General features: G+C 44.8%; 1 protein-coding gene and 1 pseudogene across 2 annotated transcripts in view; one reads left to right on the top strand and one right to left on the bottom strand.

Moving 5' to 3' along the window:
• LOC309550263 (uncharacterized protein) overlaps window positions 1-15,836 on the top strand; it is a gene marked incomplete at both ends in the record, with an annotated part of 667,886 nt that overhangs the window by 204,518 nt on the left and 447,532 nt on the right.
• On the bottom strand, window positions 1,016-10,223 carry LOC309549851 (annotated as a pseudogene). Its single transcript has 5 exons — window positions 10,056-10,223; window positions 7,796-7,963; window positions 7,586-7,709; window positions 7,378-7,469; window positions 1,016-2,234 (listed from the first exon to the last, which is right to left on the bottom strand). The product of its transcript is annotated as an uncharacterized misc_RNA (transcript).

Raw genomic sequence — 15,836 nt, forward strand, 5'->3', positions numbered from 1 at the left:
GTTTTTTTGACTGATCCGAATTCGAATCGTTCTGAAAAGTTGGAATTCATTAGAAAATCAATAAACAAAACAAATTTTAACAGATTTCAACAAAATTCATTACAATTTCATTTGGAGATTTGGATACATCCGAATCTAGGAATAACCAAAAATATGTCAGAATTTGTATTCGCACCGAAACGAATTTCATGTGTCTAACACTTAATGGCCACCCGCTAGCAGCTGGGCTCCCAGTCAATGCAAATGGCCGCCGATGGCAGGGCCCACTCTCCAGGCATGGATCCTCTACATATGTGTGCCATAACACCACCCCGCTGATAGCTGGGGACTCAATGACCACTCGGGACATCCTGGAAGACTTCTGGATACCAAAGGAAGCTCCTGACATCCCGCACAGCTGCCCAGCACCAGACCCGCCCACCAATACTTCCCATAGGTAGGAAAACTTCATACAAAAATGGTCCCATAAGTGAGGAGGGCAAAAAAGGAACGCAGCCATTGGCTTATCCTGAACATTTATGGGGGTGGGGTCTTATGGGGGAGGAACGAGGGCGGGGCTACCCAAATGTATGCTGCCATGGACATCTGTCAGGAAAGCACATTATGGCCACTAGATGGAACTGACCATTATAGGAAATCCCAATTCGCTATGACTGGGGGAATGCGGGTCACATTTCATCAACACATTTATAACAACTAGATCTGTAAGTGTTTGTGAAATCTTCCCGCACAAAAAGGTAAGGACTCCATTTATATTTTTCTCCTGCTATCAATGGCCGACACGGGACAACACTTCATCCATGTCTTTGGTGATCTCTGATCTCCTTATGAAGTGTTTCTTACATGATGAAGATCAGCCATATCTGAGGTGTATATCAGGGTATGCTTCTCCCCCACATGTCCACCAACATTCCTATAGAAGACATTTCCCACACTCAAGGCACTAATACACCTCCAGGGTTGTGTGGGACCCCTGATGTACGGGAAGACAGGACTTCAGTGAAGAACATTTCCCTCACTCAGGACAGGAATATGGCTTCTTCCCTGTGTGAGATCTCTGATGTTTGTAAAGATGGGGCTTCTGTGAAAAACATTTCCCGCATTCAGGACAGGAATATGGCTTCTCCCCCGTGTGAGATCTCTGATGTGTGGAAAGCTCAAGCTTCCGTGAAAAACATTTCCCGCACTCAGGACAGGAATATGGCTTCTCTCCCGTGTGAGATCTCTGATGTGTGGAAAGCTCAAGCTTCCGTGAAAAACATTTCCCGCACTCAGGACAGGAATATGGCTTCTCTCCCGTGTGAGATCTCTGATGTGTGGAAAGCTCAAGCTTCCGTGAAAAACATTTCCCGCACTCAGGACAGGAATACAGCTTCTCACCAGAGTGAGATCTCTGATGTGTGGAAAGATTGGACTTCTTTGAAAAACATTTCCCACACTCAGGACAGGAATACGGCTTCTCACCCGTGTGCGATCTCTGATGTCTGGAAAGATCAGACTTCTGTGCAAAACATTTCCCGCACTCAGGACAGGAATACGGCTTCTCACCCGTGTGCGATCTCTGATGTCTGGAAAGATCAGACTTCTGTAAAAAAACATTTCCCGCACTCAGGACAGGAATACAGCTTCTCACCAGAGTGAGATCTCTGATGTGTGGAAAGATTGGACTTCTTTGAAAAACATTTCCCACACTCAAGACAGGAATACGGCTTCTCATCCGTGTGCAATCTCTGATGTGTGGAAAGAGTGGACCTCTGTGAAAAACATTTCCCGCATTCAGGACAGGAATATGGCTTCTCACCAGTGTGCATTCTCTGGTGTGTGGAAAGAGTTGACTTCTCTGAAAAACATTTCCCACACTCAGGACAAGAATACGGCTTCTCACCAGTGTGCATTCTCTGGTGTGTGGAAAGAGTTGACTTCTCTGAAAAACATTTCCCACACTCAGGGCAGGAATACGGCTTCTCACCAGTGTGAAATCTCTGGTGTGTGGAAAGATATGACTTCTCTGAAAAACATTTCCCGCACTCAGGACAGGAATACGGCTTCTCACCCGTGTGCAATCTCTGATGTCTGTAAAAATGGGACTTCAATGCAAAACATTTCCCGCACTCAGGACAGGAAAACGGCTTCTCACCAGTGTGAGATCTCTGATGTGTGGAAAGATTAGACTTCTGTGCAAAACATTTCCCGCACTCAGGACAGGAATACGGCTTCTCACCAGTGTGCAATCTCTGATGTTTGGAAAAAGTGGACTTCTCTGAAAAACATTTCCCGCACTCAGGACAGGAATACGGCTTCACACCAGCGTGAGATCTTTTATGCATATTAAGTTTGCATTTAAAATGGAAACACTTCCCGCACTCAGTACAGGAGAACTTCTTATCTGCTGTAAGGACGGCACTGTCCCTCACAGTCTGAGGTTCCTCAGGATAAGACGAATACGATGGTCCGGCACCGTCCCTCACAGTCTGAGGTTCCTCAGGATAAGAGGAATATGATGGTCCGGCACCGTCCCTCACAGTCTGAGATTCCTCAGGATAGGAGGAATACGATGGTCCAGCACTGTCCCTCACAGTCTGAGGTTCCTCAGGATAAGAGGAATACGATGGTCCGGCACTGTCCCTCACAGTCTGAGGTTCCTCAGGATAAGAGGAATACGATAGTCCGGCACCGTCCCTCACAGTCTGAGGTTCCTCAGGATAAGAGGAATATGATGGTCCGGCACCGTCCCTCACAGTCTGAGGTTCCTCAGGATAAGAGGAATACGATGGTCCATCTACATTGTGTGGTGCCGGATGGACATTTGAGGTAGCCGGGTTTTCTCCTGGACTATACTGTGTGATGTCCTCATCTTCTACTTTACAGTCTGGAGACAAAGTGAGACAATCCTCTGAGGTTTTCCTCATCTCCCGTCCATGTACTAAAATAGAAATACAAAGATTATTACTAGACATCAGCAGATTGGTTCCCCTAAACCTGGACTCCGCCCACATAAGGCAGCTTTGTCGCTGAGGATCTTACAATTCCATCCTCAAGGTAACTAGTAAATGGGTCTTCTGATCTCCTACCAGTTCATTTCTTTATTCATGGACCTTAGTCAGAGAGTGAGGAAACAACGAGAACTGTTTTTTATAGGAGTGACAGTGATGAGGGGATTTTAGGACGAGTGTCCCCTCCCCCTCTATCACTCATTGCCATCTTCCCAACACAAGAAGTCCCGCACTTCCTTATTTATTCCATGATTTAGTCATGGATAACAGCGGGGCTGAGGCCCACCAGAGGTCAGAGAGTGAGGATGGGGGGAGAACAACCAAGATGAAGACTGGACTGATCCTGAAGACCACCATCATTGGGTTAATGACTCCTCCCTCATTATCACTTTCTGTTTAAGGTTCCAAAGTTGGAGGATGTTATCACATTATTATCACCATGTAAAAGTCTGTCCTCCAATCAAATCATCAGATATAAAATAAAGCATAAATCGGTACAATCATGTAGTGTAAAGAATGGTGTATAAATATCACAGAAACATTCACCCAATGGCAGCTTACATTCAGAAAGTTTCTTTCACTAAACACAAAAAACAAATAAAATGCAGCGCCAAAAAAAAAAAAAGAACATAAATTTCTTCCCCCAAATCTGTAGACAATAAGTCGGAAATAATTTCCCTCCTCTCCTCCTTCCTCCACAGTATATATGGGGGGGAGGGGGGATAGAAAATATGGGCGGAGCCTGCACAGGGACATCCCAGGGAAGGGGTATCTGAGTGAAGGATCACATTGTGAAGCTTGTTTAGTCCGCACTGCTCAAGTCCCGGCTTTGTAATTCTATCATCTTGGATTTTAATGTTGAATAAAGCAGATAGACGGAGAGCACTAGAAGGGGTGTTACTTTCTACCCTCCCCCCCATATATACCGTGGAGGAAGGAGGAGAATAGTGAGCGATATCCCTAGAGGGGGAAGGGATCTGTGGGACTCGCTGGTAACACAGGAGTCAGATGGTAAGGTGAGTGGAAGTGACCACCAGCACCTTTCTCATCTGCAATTTCTGCACTCGCACTTTATCATTTATATTGGCCCTGACTGATGACACGTGTCACATGACACACATTTCTATCCTCCTATTGGACGATCACATTACTATTTATTCATTTCCTGACACTGTTTAATAGATTTCATATTTTTGAATTGTAAGTCTGATTGTTACACGGCGCGGTGATATCGCACAGATTGGATTATTATTTCCCACTTATTGTCTACAGATTTGGGGGAAGAACATCTTGCATCTCAACGTCTTCAGCCACTCTTCCACTGCTTCCTCCATGGACATTTGGAGATACAATCAATTGAAATGTTTTGTTCACTCTTTGCCTCAACCGGCTCGCTCCTTGACTGATCTACACTCTGTTGAACAAGTCTTGGCACAGGCTTCCCCACCCAAAGGCTCTCTCTCTCAATTTTACAAGATAGATTCCTCAAGCCTACCCCCCTTTTCTGAAGCAATGGGAGTCTTGACTTAAAATCACCCTTAACGGATCAAAGAAAGAAAAAAATTCTATTCCTCACCCATTCATCGGCCATATCTTCTAAATCCGCTGAAGTTAACTCTAAGCTACTGACTAGATGGCATCTCTCTCCTGATAAACTACATCAGATGTTCCCCTGATCTTCTGCCCTCTGCTAGCGGGGTTGCGGGGCTGTGGCCACCCACGCTCACATTTGTTGGTTGTGCCCAGTTATCCGCCTGTTCTGGAGACAAATTCTGCATATTATTGACATCATTCAGGGGCACCCAATTGACGATGACCCATGGACAGTCTTGTTCCATGCTACGAGGGAACCAGCAGGCCGATATCGCAAATCCATTACTCCACATCTCTTAAACGCCACTAAGGCTCTAATACCTTAACTATGGAAGCAACCTGCTGCTCCCTCTATCAAGCAGTGGCTTCAAGCCGTAGATCACACTTATCATCTAGAGGACATGACCCTCGACTACAGGGGTAGGTCTGATCAAGCCTATAAGATATGGGCCTGCTGGTTGTCCTCTACACATTCGCAAGATTATGCTATTTGTCTAGTGCCTTCTGAAAAGAAAGGCTCAAATGCTCTATTGCTCCATGCTGCGCCGGGAGGAGCTACACCCCCCCCCCCCCCATCTCTTCTCTTTCTATACTTTCTCCCTTATTTTTCTTGTTTCTAACTTTATCATACTTTCTTGGTAACTCCTAGGACTTGTGTGTTAATTGCTCACCATGGTCTGGTTCCATTTTTATGCTTCCTATATCTTGATCAAAATTGATCTGGCTAGACATGGGACCCATACGCCGACTTGGGTTTTATACTTTTGGCTCACTGCTTGATGGTTCTGATTCTTAACCTTCATCTTTGTTTACACAACGTTTGTCGCTTATACTCCTATTGAGTTCCATACCTACCCCCATATGTGGGGATGTTTTTTTCGTTATGTTTGCTTGATATGTGTCAATCCTGTATCGCTTTGATATTTTCTCAATAAAAATTTATTAAACAAAAAAAAAAACAACAAAAGTGAGCACACCCCTAAGTGACAATGTCCAAATTAGCCCCAAAGTGTCAATATTTTGTGTGGCCACCATTATTTTCCAGCACTGCCTTAACCCTCTTGGGCATGAAGTTCACCAGAGCTTCACAGGTTGTCAATGAAGTCCTCTTCCACTCCTCCATGACAACATCGCGGAGCTGGTGGATGTTAGAGACCTTGTGCTCCTCCACCTTCTGTTTGAGGATGCCCCACAGATGCTCAATAGGGTTTAGGTCTGGGGACATACTTGGCCAGTCCATCACCTTTACCCTCAGCTTTTTTAGTAAGACGTGGTCGTCTTGGAGGTGTTTGGGGTCGTTATGTTGGAATATTGCCCTGCGGTCCAGTCACCGAAGGGAGGGGATCATGCTCTGCTTCAGTATGTCACAGTACATGTTGGCATTCATGGTTCCCTCAATGAACTGTAGCTCCCCAGTGTCGGCAGCACTCATGCAGCCCCAGACCATGACACTCCCACCACCATGCTTGACTGTAGGCAAGACGCACTTGTCTTTATACTCCTCACCTGGTTGCCGCCACACACATGTGACACCATCTGAACCAGAAAAGTTTATCTTGATCTCATCAGATCACAGGACATGGTTCCAGTAATCCATGTCCTTAGCCTGCTTGTCTTCAGCAAACTGTTTGCAGTATTTCTTGTGCATTATCTTTAGAAGAGTCCTCCTTCTGGGATGACAGCCATGCAGAGCATTTTGATGCAGTGTGCGGCGTATGGTCTGAGCACTGAAAGGCTGACCCCCCCCCCCCCCTTCAACCTCTGCAGCAATGCTGGCAGTACTCATACGTCTATTTCCCAAAGACAACCTCTAGATATGACGCAGAGCACGGCACTCAACTTCTTTGGTCGACTATGGCGAGGCCTGTTCTGAGTGGAATTTGTCCTGTTAAACCTCTGTATGGTCTTGGCCACCGTGCTGCAGCTCAGTTTCAGGGTCTTGGCAATCTTCTCATAGCCTAGGCCATCTTTATGTAGAGCAACAATTCTTTTTTCAGATCCTCAGAGAGTTCTTTGCCATGAGGTGCCATGTTGAACTTTCAGTGACCAGTATGAGGGAGTGAGAGTGATAACACCAAATTTAACACACCTGCTGCCCATTCACACCTGAGACCTTGTAACACTAATGAGTCACATGACACCGGGGAGGGAAAATGGCTAATTGGGCCCAATTTGGACATTGTCACTTAGGGGTGTACTCATTTTTGAGGAGACAGCAAATTTACACTGTTATACAAACTGTACACTCACTACTTTACATTGTAGCAAAGTCTCATTTCTTCAGTGTTGTCACATGAAAAGATAGAATAAAATATTTACAGAAATGTGAGGGGAGTACTTACTATATGACATACTGTATATAGCAGTGGGTAGAGGGGAGAGAGCAGAAGTCTGTAATGTAAAACACAGAGTATATAGTGCAGGGATCAGGAGTATGTAATGTACAACATAGAGTAAATAGTGCAGGGGTCAGGACTCATAATATTGGTATTCAGTAATCAGTGGTAGATTACATGTATTTATGTCATGTATAAATTTAGTGTTAATGACCCACCTGTGCTGATCTCTGTAGGAGTGTCCTTCTCTATAAATGTCCCCGTTATTCCATCCTCCTTCATAGACTGCTGATCATCCCTCACATACGTCTCTTCTTCTTCTGCTTTAACCTCAACTTTAGAATCTCTCAGGTTTCCACTCTGAATATATAATAAAAATGACATCAATGGTAACAATGCAGATAATGTACAGATCCTAATGATACGATCAGTGATTGTTCCTCATCTACCTGATGATGGTGAGGGATGGTGTGACCTTCCTGTGTGGAATCCCGGGAATACAGAGGACGGGGACATCTCCCTGGTGGGTTCCCATTACTGGATCCATCTGTAGGAAACACACACACTGACTGAATACATTGTTTCTATGTGTTTATCAGATGATGGGGGATCTAGGTGGATCCTCCGTACTGCTCTCTCCTTTACAATAAAGTCTCCTCTTACCCGGTGATGTGAGGGGCGGCTGATTCTCCATCATGACGTCCTTGTAGAGATCCTTGTGTCCTTCTAAATACTCCCACTCCTCCATGGAGAAATAGACAGTGACATCCTGACACCTTATAGGAACCTGACACACACAATGATACAGTCACCATCCAGACACATCCCTTGTCTGTTACTGGATAATGTCCCAGAATTCCCAGCACTGCTCACCTCTCCTGTCAGCAGATGGACCATCATGGTGGTCAGTTCCAGGATCTTCTGCTCTTTGTTCCTCTCAGGTATCGGAGAACGAGGTGGAGGCACCATGGTGGGGCTCTGGGTCCTTCTCCATCCTCCTGAGATTGGCTCTCCACTAGACTTCTTCACTACAACATAATCCTACAGATCAGGAGAAAGATAAACCGATATCAATCATCTGACATCATCTACATGTCTACAATAAGAACATGGTCTATTGACTAGACTAGACAATAGAGATGTCATGTAACCTCCCAGAATCATCCCACCTCTCCGGTCAGGTCTGTGTTTTATTAATAGAGATAAGAGTGATGTCATGTGACCTCCCAGAATCCTCCTCACCTCTCCGGTCAGGTCTGTGTTTTATTAATAGAGATAAGAGTGATATCATGTGACCTCCCAGAATCCTCCTCACCTCTCCGGTCAGGTCTGTGTTTTATTTATAGAGATAAGAGTGATGTCATGTGACCTCCCAGAATCCTCCTCACCTCTCCGATCAGCAGGTAGATGATCTCCAGGCTGAGGCTTAATAACCTCTCAGTCATGTGACTCTGATCCTCCTCCATCCTCATTGGTGTGGTCATGTGATCTATGCGAGTTTCTCTGTAGACAGATAATGAAGAATTATCTGGACTGCATTGGTTGGACAATATTAGTATGGGGATATAAGGGGTCATAGGCGGGTTGCCCCCGGTGGGAATTGGAACATGTAGATTGGGTTACTTAGGGGGGATCTTTTTATAAAGAGTGGTCACAGGTTCTCTGAGATCATCAAGACCAATGCAGAGCCCATAGCCCTTGATTGGACAGGAGGAGGGACAGTCCACTGCCAGAGTGTAGGGGAGTAGAGAAGAGTGCCGGTTATTGAGGGATCAGAGGATTGCATAAGTAAAAGTGCTTTTTCTGGATTCCTACACCAAAATGACCTTGTAACCCTTGAAGTGGGGCTGTCCCCATTATACGAGGGTTAAATCCTGATTTGGGGTTTTGGTCATTTTTTGTTTCCCCAGAGATGGGCTTTAAACAAAATAAGATATAAATTTTAAACATGATAAAATCTGTATTATAAACTTGTAAAAACAAAGCCCCCTCCCCCCCACACACACACAATTATGTCAAACCTTAAAACTGTGTGTCCCCATGTAATAGTGTCTAAATTCACTACCCAATATGGTGCAAAGACAACGCTATAAAAGCTCCTACAGTTCATTTGTTTCGAGAAATCCAAGAATAACGGCCCCAAAATCATTGCTCTCACTCTAGTGTGCGGCCAATACCCCCCTTTGTGACAGCGTCCTAAAATGACAGGTCCTCTTTAAGGAGACATTAGGGGTCTATTAGACCTCCAACGTCACCTATGGACCCCAGTGAAGCTCATGAAATACAGATGGGGATCAACCAGCTTCATCCCTGACCACAGTGACCAGGGAATGATGGCACTGAACTTGGAAGTGATGAAATGCTCATCTCTTCTGGATTCATTCACCAGAGAGGAGATCTGAGAACTGATCACCCTCCACTCCATCCACCATGCCGATCCTGGGCCTACAGGGGGGGTAGACACATGGTTAATGTAGTGAGGCATGGGGACATTTGTATCTTCAGAGGAAGGGTGTGAAAGTGCAGATTTCAGGAGAACCCAAAACCGAATCTCATCCCTCGTTACAAGAGACTGCTAAGGTGAGAAGATGATTGGTGGGAAAGGTGACAAATCTGCAGAATGAAGAGAATTTTACGACCCCGTAAGTGGAGGAATGTTCTGGCCCTGAAGGGGTTAATCTAGGTTTCCATACTATATATGTGTGTATTATCATCTGCTGGAGATAAAAGACATCACAGTGACTATGGAGGAAGAGGACGAACATGACGGGGGGTTACTGGGTGTAAATAGAAAATAATATCTTATTACCTCCTCTGCTGCCACCTCCAGCAATGTCTTCTCTCTACTTCCTCCAAATTCACCTTTCACCGTGAACTTCCTTTATATACCTGACATCACTTCCATAGAGACTTCCTGTGTGGGTAGTAGTGAGATCACCACCTTGTGGAGCTCAGAGGAACTGCAGTCCCGAGAATCATCTTGTAGTGTGAACACCTCCTTGTGCTCTTTGTGTATCGTATCACGCTCACTGCGCTCTCTGGTCTCCTTTGTATCTCTTTCAAATTATAACATTGTATCCTCTGTACACTCCCCAGCCTCCCTTACCACACCAGCTGTCTACTTATCCTGCACATCCTCACTGAGCTCTTCCTCCGCACACTGCTCAGCCATCCTTTCTGGTGTCTCATGATCTCTCGGCTGAGCTTTGAAGATATCTGCAATAGATGTGCCTGGGACCAAGGATGACCGGCGTGAGCGAGTACTAATGATCCGGCGGATCTGGCAGGTGAGTCTGCCCATGCCAGAAGGGACACTTAGGGGAAAGAGTTGTCTAAGCAGCTGCAGCTGTTAGGAGCGGTTAGGAGCCATGGTGGTAGCAGAGCTCTGCTAGCAGGCTGCCATCCACACTGCCGTCCAAGCCACACCCCTCCGCGGGACTGTCCTCACTCATCCAGGAACCCTTAGCAACAATGACAGATCACACTACAAAACATTTCTTGGGGCTGCAGTTCCACTGAGCTCCACATGATGGAGATCTCACTTCTACCCAGACAGGAAGTCTCTGTGGAATACAGACAGGAAGTGATGTCAGGTACAGACATACAGTGAGAGGTGAGTTAGGAGGAAGTAGAGAGGAGACGTGGCAGCAGAGGAGGTAATAAGATCTTATTTTCTATTTACACCCAGTAACCCCCCGTCATGTCCGTCCTCTTCCTCCATAGTTACTGTGATGTCTTTTATCTCCAGCAGATGATGATACACACATATATAGTGTGGAAACCTAGATTAACCCCTTCAGGGTCAGAACATTTCCCCACTTACGGGGTCGGAACATTCTCTTCATTTTGGAGATACATTCTAGTAATTTGGTCCTCTAAACAAACAGCACTGACAATAAATAGACAAGACAATGACCATCAGGACAATACATAGCCTACAAAGGGCAATTATTACACTACACAGGCAGCCAATGGGCAATCATTACAATATGCAGCCAACACCATGATGGAGTGCAGGGGTCAGGAGTATGGAGCCCCTTACATTGCTGGTCAGGAGGAAGAAAACATTCCCCAGCCTGCCATGAAGAATATGTTCCATCATTGGTGTCAGAGGGAGGAAAATACTGAGGGAAGTAGAGGAGCTGAGGGGTCTCTGAGAAGGTAGTGGGACTAAGGGACTCTTAGAGCCTCTGAGGGTTTACTGCATCTGAAGGACTGTGGGAACCCTGAGGAGGAAGTTTAGCTGAAGGACTTTGGGGGCCTCCTAGGAAGTAATAGGGCAAAACAACTCTGAGAGGTTAGTGGGGCTGAAGGGCTGTGAGGGCCCTGAGGGGGCAGTCAGGCTGCAAGGCTTTGAGGGAAGAGGGGTCTCCTTAAAGAACTCCTGCCAGCAAATGAAGGAAGACTTCACCTTACCATCTCACTGGTCAAGAAATATGTTGCAGGACACAAAATAGAACAAAGACAACAAACCCCTCCCCCCTGCTGTCCTCCTTCTACCTACACGGGGCTGCCATTGGAGGGAAGAGAACAGACTCCTCCCCCACAGTTCTGCACTCCACCAGCAGCATCCTCCAATCCATTCTCTTACTGCAGAGTGACATCACTCCTGTCAGTCAGTAAGCTCGAGATTGGAGCCTTGCAGACGTGATCTGGCAAATATCCTGGCTGGCCGGCAACTTTGGCCAAAAGTCAGCAGGTTCCCTTTCCTGGACATCATGATGATCTGACATTGAGCGCACAGCACTGCCTCAGAGCAAACAAGTCAAAGGAAGGATCTTATTTATCATTCCTTGTCTGCAGATCTAATACTAATCAAATCCAGTTCAGAAACCAAACAAACCCAACAGAGGAAAGGGAATTTCTGATCCGGCAGGTCAAGAGGGTCCCAGGACCTTGAAAATGTAGAAAACACTAAACAGTCCAAACTAAATGTGTTCCCATGGGGGCAGCAGTCCTTAAATGTCCACATTTTATTATTCTAATATTGTGTGATCAATACTATCCCAGTAATTCTTACTTTTATTTCCCAAAGTTATTTGTCTACAAGGAGACCTGTATAGATCAAATGATGGCAACAATGAGGATGGAGGAGGACCGGAGTCACATGACTGAGAAGGTACTAAACCTCACCCTGGAGATCATCTACCTGCTCACTGGAGAGGTAGGGAGGATTCTGGGAGGTTGCATGACATCATTCTTATCTCTATTAATAAAACACAGACCTGACCGGAGAGGTGAGGAGGATTCTGGGATTCTAACATGATATTCCTATTGGTTCCTCAATACAGAGATTTCCTCTTCTGAAGTCAGGTGATCATATGACCATCACAGTGCCTCCATGTGACTCCCTAAACCCTGAGAGACACAACATGCAGAAGATTCTAGAAGTCACCAAGAAGATGATGGAGCTGCTGACAGGAGAGGTGAGCGGTGCTGGGAATTCTGGGACATTATCCAGTTACAGGCAAGGGATGTGTCTGGATGGTGACTGTATCATTGTGTGTGTCAGGTTCCTATAAGGTGTCAGGATGTCACTGTCTATTTCTCCATGGAGGAGTGGGAGTATTTAGAAGGACACAAGGATCTCTACAAGGACATCATGATGGAGAATCAGCCGCCCCTCACATCACCGGGTAAGAGGAGACTTTATTGTAAAGGAGAGAGCAGTACGGAGGATCCACCTAGATCCCCCATCATCTGATAAACACATAGAAACAATGTATTCAGTCAGTGTGTGTGTTTCCTACAGATGGATCCAGTAATGGGAACCCACCAGAGAGATGTCCCCGTCCTCTGTATTCCCGGGATTCCACACAGGAAGGTCACACCATCCCTCACTGTTACAAGGTAATGGAATGGAGCTTATAAAACACAGTTGGATTTTTTATTGTGATGATATAATATGATGATAGTGTGATGTCACAATAATAAAGCTTATATTTTACAGATGATATTCTCTCTCATTTTCTTGGTTTAGAGTGGAGATCCAATCGATATAGAATTTGAAGTTAAAGCAGAAGAAGAAGAGAGGTATGTGAGGGCTGATCAGCAGTCTATGGAGGAGGATGGAATAACGGGGACATTTATAGAGGAGGACACTCCTACAGAGATCAGCACAGGTGGGTCATTAACACTAAATACATTCCTCCACTCATACTGCTCACTGATTGGTCCAGTGTAGGGTGGGGACTGGGTGATATCAGCCTGTAATCCCCTGGTCACTTTCCTGAGCTGTGTTCCCCATCCTGTATTCCTGTATTTCTCTCGGATAATCTTCCTTCTCTGTGCTGCAGACACAATTTATGTCTCTAGACTGGATTTATGGAGATTCTGGGGTTAAGCTGGCAGCAAAATGTTGATATTTTTCGTAGACATTACTGGACCTAGGCACCTGGGGTATGTACCTTGGGTCTTCTTCCCCATGCTCGGGTCTAGTAAGATCTCTGACAGAACAATTCTCCCGGGATTCCTTACATAGTTGCATAGTTAGTCAGGTTAAAAAAGGACACAAGTCCACCCGGCTCAACCAATAAAAAACAAAAAACAGTGAAGGAAACCCAACCATACAATCCCATATACACAATCCTATAGCCACAGTTGATTCAGAGGAAGGCAAAAAAAACCCCAGCAAAGCATGATCCAATTTACTACAGCAGGGGAAAAAATCCTTCCTGATCCCCCCCGAGAGGCAATCGGATATTCCCTGGATCAGCTTTACCTATAAATATTAGTTCACAGTTATATTATGTACACCTAGGAAAGAATCCGGGCCTTTTTTTAAAGCAATCTAGTGAGATGGCCAGAACCACCTCTGGAGGGAGTCTATTCCACATTATCACAGCTCTTAATGAGAAGAAACCTTTCCGTATTTGGAGACTAGATTTATTTTCCTCTAGACATAAAGAGCACCCCCTTGTCCTCTGTGATGATCTTAAAGTGAACAACTCAACACCAAGTTCACTATAGGGACCCCTTCTGTATTTATACATGTTGATCATATCCCCCTTATGTATTTATACAAGGAGATCATATCCCCCTTATGTATTTATACATGGAGATCATATCCCCCCTTATGTATTTATACATGGTGATCATATCCCCCCCTTATGTATTTATACATGGAGATCATATCCCCCTTATGTATTTATACATGGAGATCATATCCTCCCTTATGTATTTATACATGGTGATCATATCCCCCCCTTATGTATTTATACATGGTGATCATATCCCCCCTTATGTATTTATACATGGAGATCATATCCCCCTTATATATTTATACATGGTGATCATATCCCCCCTTATGTATTTATACATGGTGATCATATCCCCCCCTTATGTATTTATACATGGAGTTCATATCCCCCCTTATGTATTTATACATGGTGATCATATCCCCCCTTATGTATTTATACATGGAGATCATATCCGCCCTTATGTATTTATACATGGATATCATATCCCCCCCTTATGTATTTATACATGGAGACCATATCCCCCCCCTTATGTATTTATACACGGTGATCATATCCCCCCTTATGTATTTATAGATGGTGATCATATCCCCCCTTATGTATTTATACATGGTGATCATATCCCTCCCCTTATGTATTTATACATGGTGATCATATCCCCCTTATGTATTTATACATGGAGATCATATCCCCCCTTATGTATTTATACATGGAGATCATATCCCCCCTTATGTATTATACATGGAGATCATATCCCCCTTATGTATTTATACATGGAGATCATATCCCCCCTTATGTATTTATACATGGAGATCATATCCCCCCTTATGTATTATACATGGAAATCATATCCCCCCTTATGTATTTATACATGGTGATCATATCCCTCCCCTTATGTATTTATACATGGAGATCATATCCCCCCCTTATGTATTTATACATGGTGATCATATCCCCCCTTATGTATTTATACATGGAGATCATATCCCCCCTTATGTATTTATACATGGTAATCATATTCCCCCTTATGTATTTATACATGGAGATCATATCCCCCCCTTATGTATTTATACATGGAGATCATATCCCCCCTTATGTATTTATACATGGAGATCATATCCCCCCCTTATGTATTATACATGGTGATCATATCCCCCCTTATGTATTATACGTGGAGATCATATCCCCCCTTATGTATTTATACATGGTGATCATATCCCTCCCCTTATGTATTTGTACATGGAGATCATATCCCCCCTTATGTATTTATACATGGAGATCATATCCCTCCCCTTATGTATTTATACATGGAGATCATATCCCCCTCATCTATTTATACACGGAGATCATATCCCCCCTTATGTATTTATACATGGAGATCATATCCCCCCTTATGTATTTATACATGGTGATCATATCCCCCCTATTCTCCTCTTCTCTAATCTTTCTCATAGCTGAGCTCCTCCATGCCTCTTATCAGTTTGGTTGCCCTTCTCTGCACTTTCTCCAGTTTCCCGATATCCTTTTTTGAGAACTGGAGCCCAAAACTGAACTGCATATTCCAGATGAGGTCTTACTAATGATTTGTACAGAGGGGGGAAGGGGGATATTCCTCTCTCTCTCTCTGGAGTCCATGCCTCTGGTAATACAAGAAAGGACTTTGCTTGCTTTGGAAACTGCAGCTTGGTATTGCATGCTATTATTAAAGTGAAGTTCCACTCAAAAGTGGAACTCTGCTGATCTACTTCCTCCCTCCCTCCGGGGCCCCATTTGGCACCTTTCAGGGGGTAGGGGGGAATGGGTACCTGTTTTTGACAGGTACCCTTCCCCACTTCCTGGGAGATAGTGCTGCGGCGCTGTTCCTCGGAAGTTCGACTCCTTCCTCCGCCGCTGAGCCAATTACAAAGCGCGCTGCGCTTTGCGCATGCGCAGTAGGG

The sequence above is a fragment of the Pelophylax lessonae genome, assembly GCF_965119305.1.
Source record: "Pelophylax lessonae genome assembly, chromosome: 3".
In the NCBI taxonomy this organism is placed as follows: domain Eukaryota; kingdom Metazoa; phylum Chordata; class Amphibia; order Anura; family Ranidae; genus Pelophylax; species Pelophylax lessonae.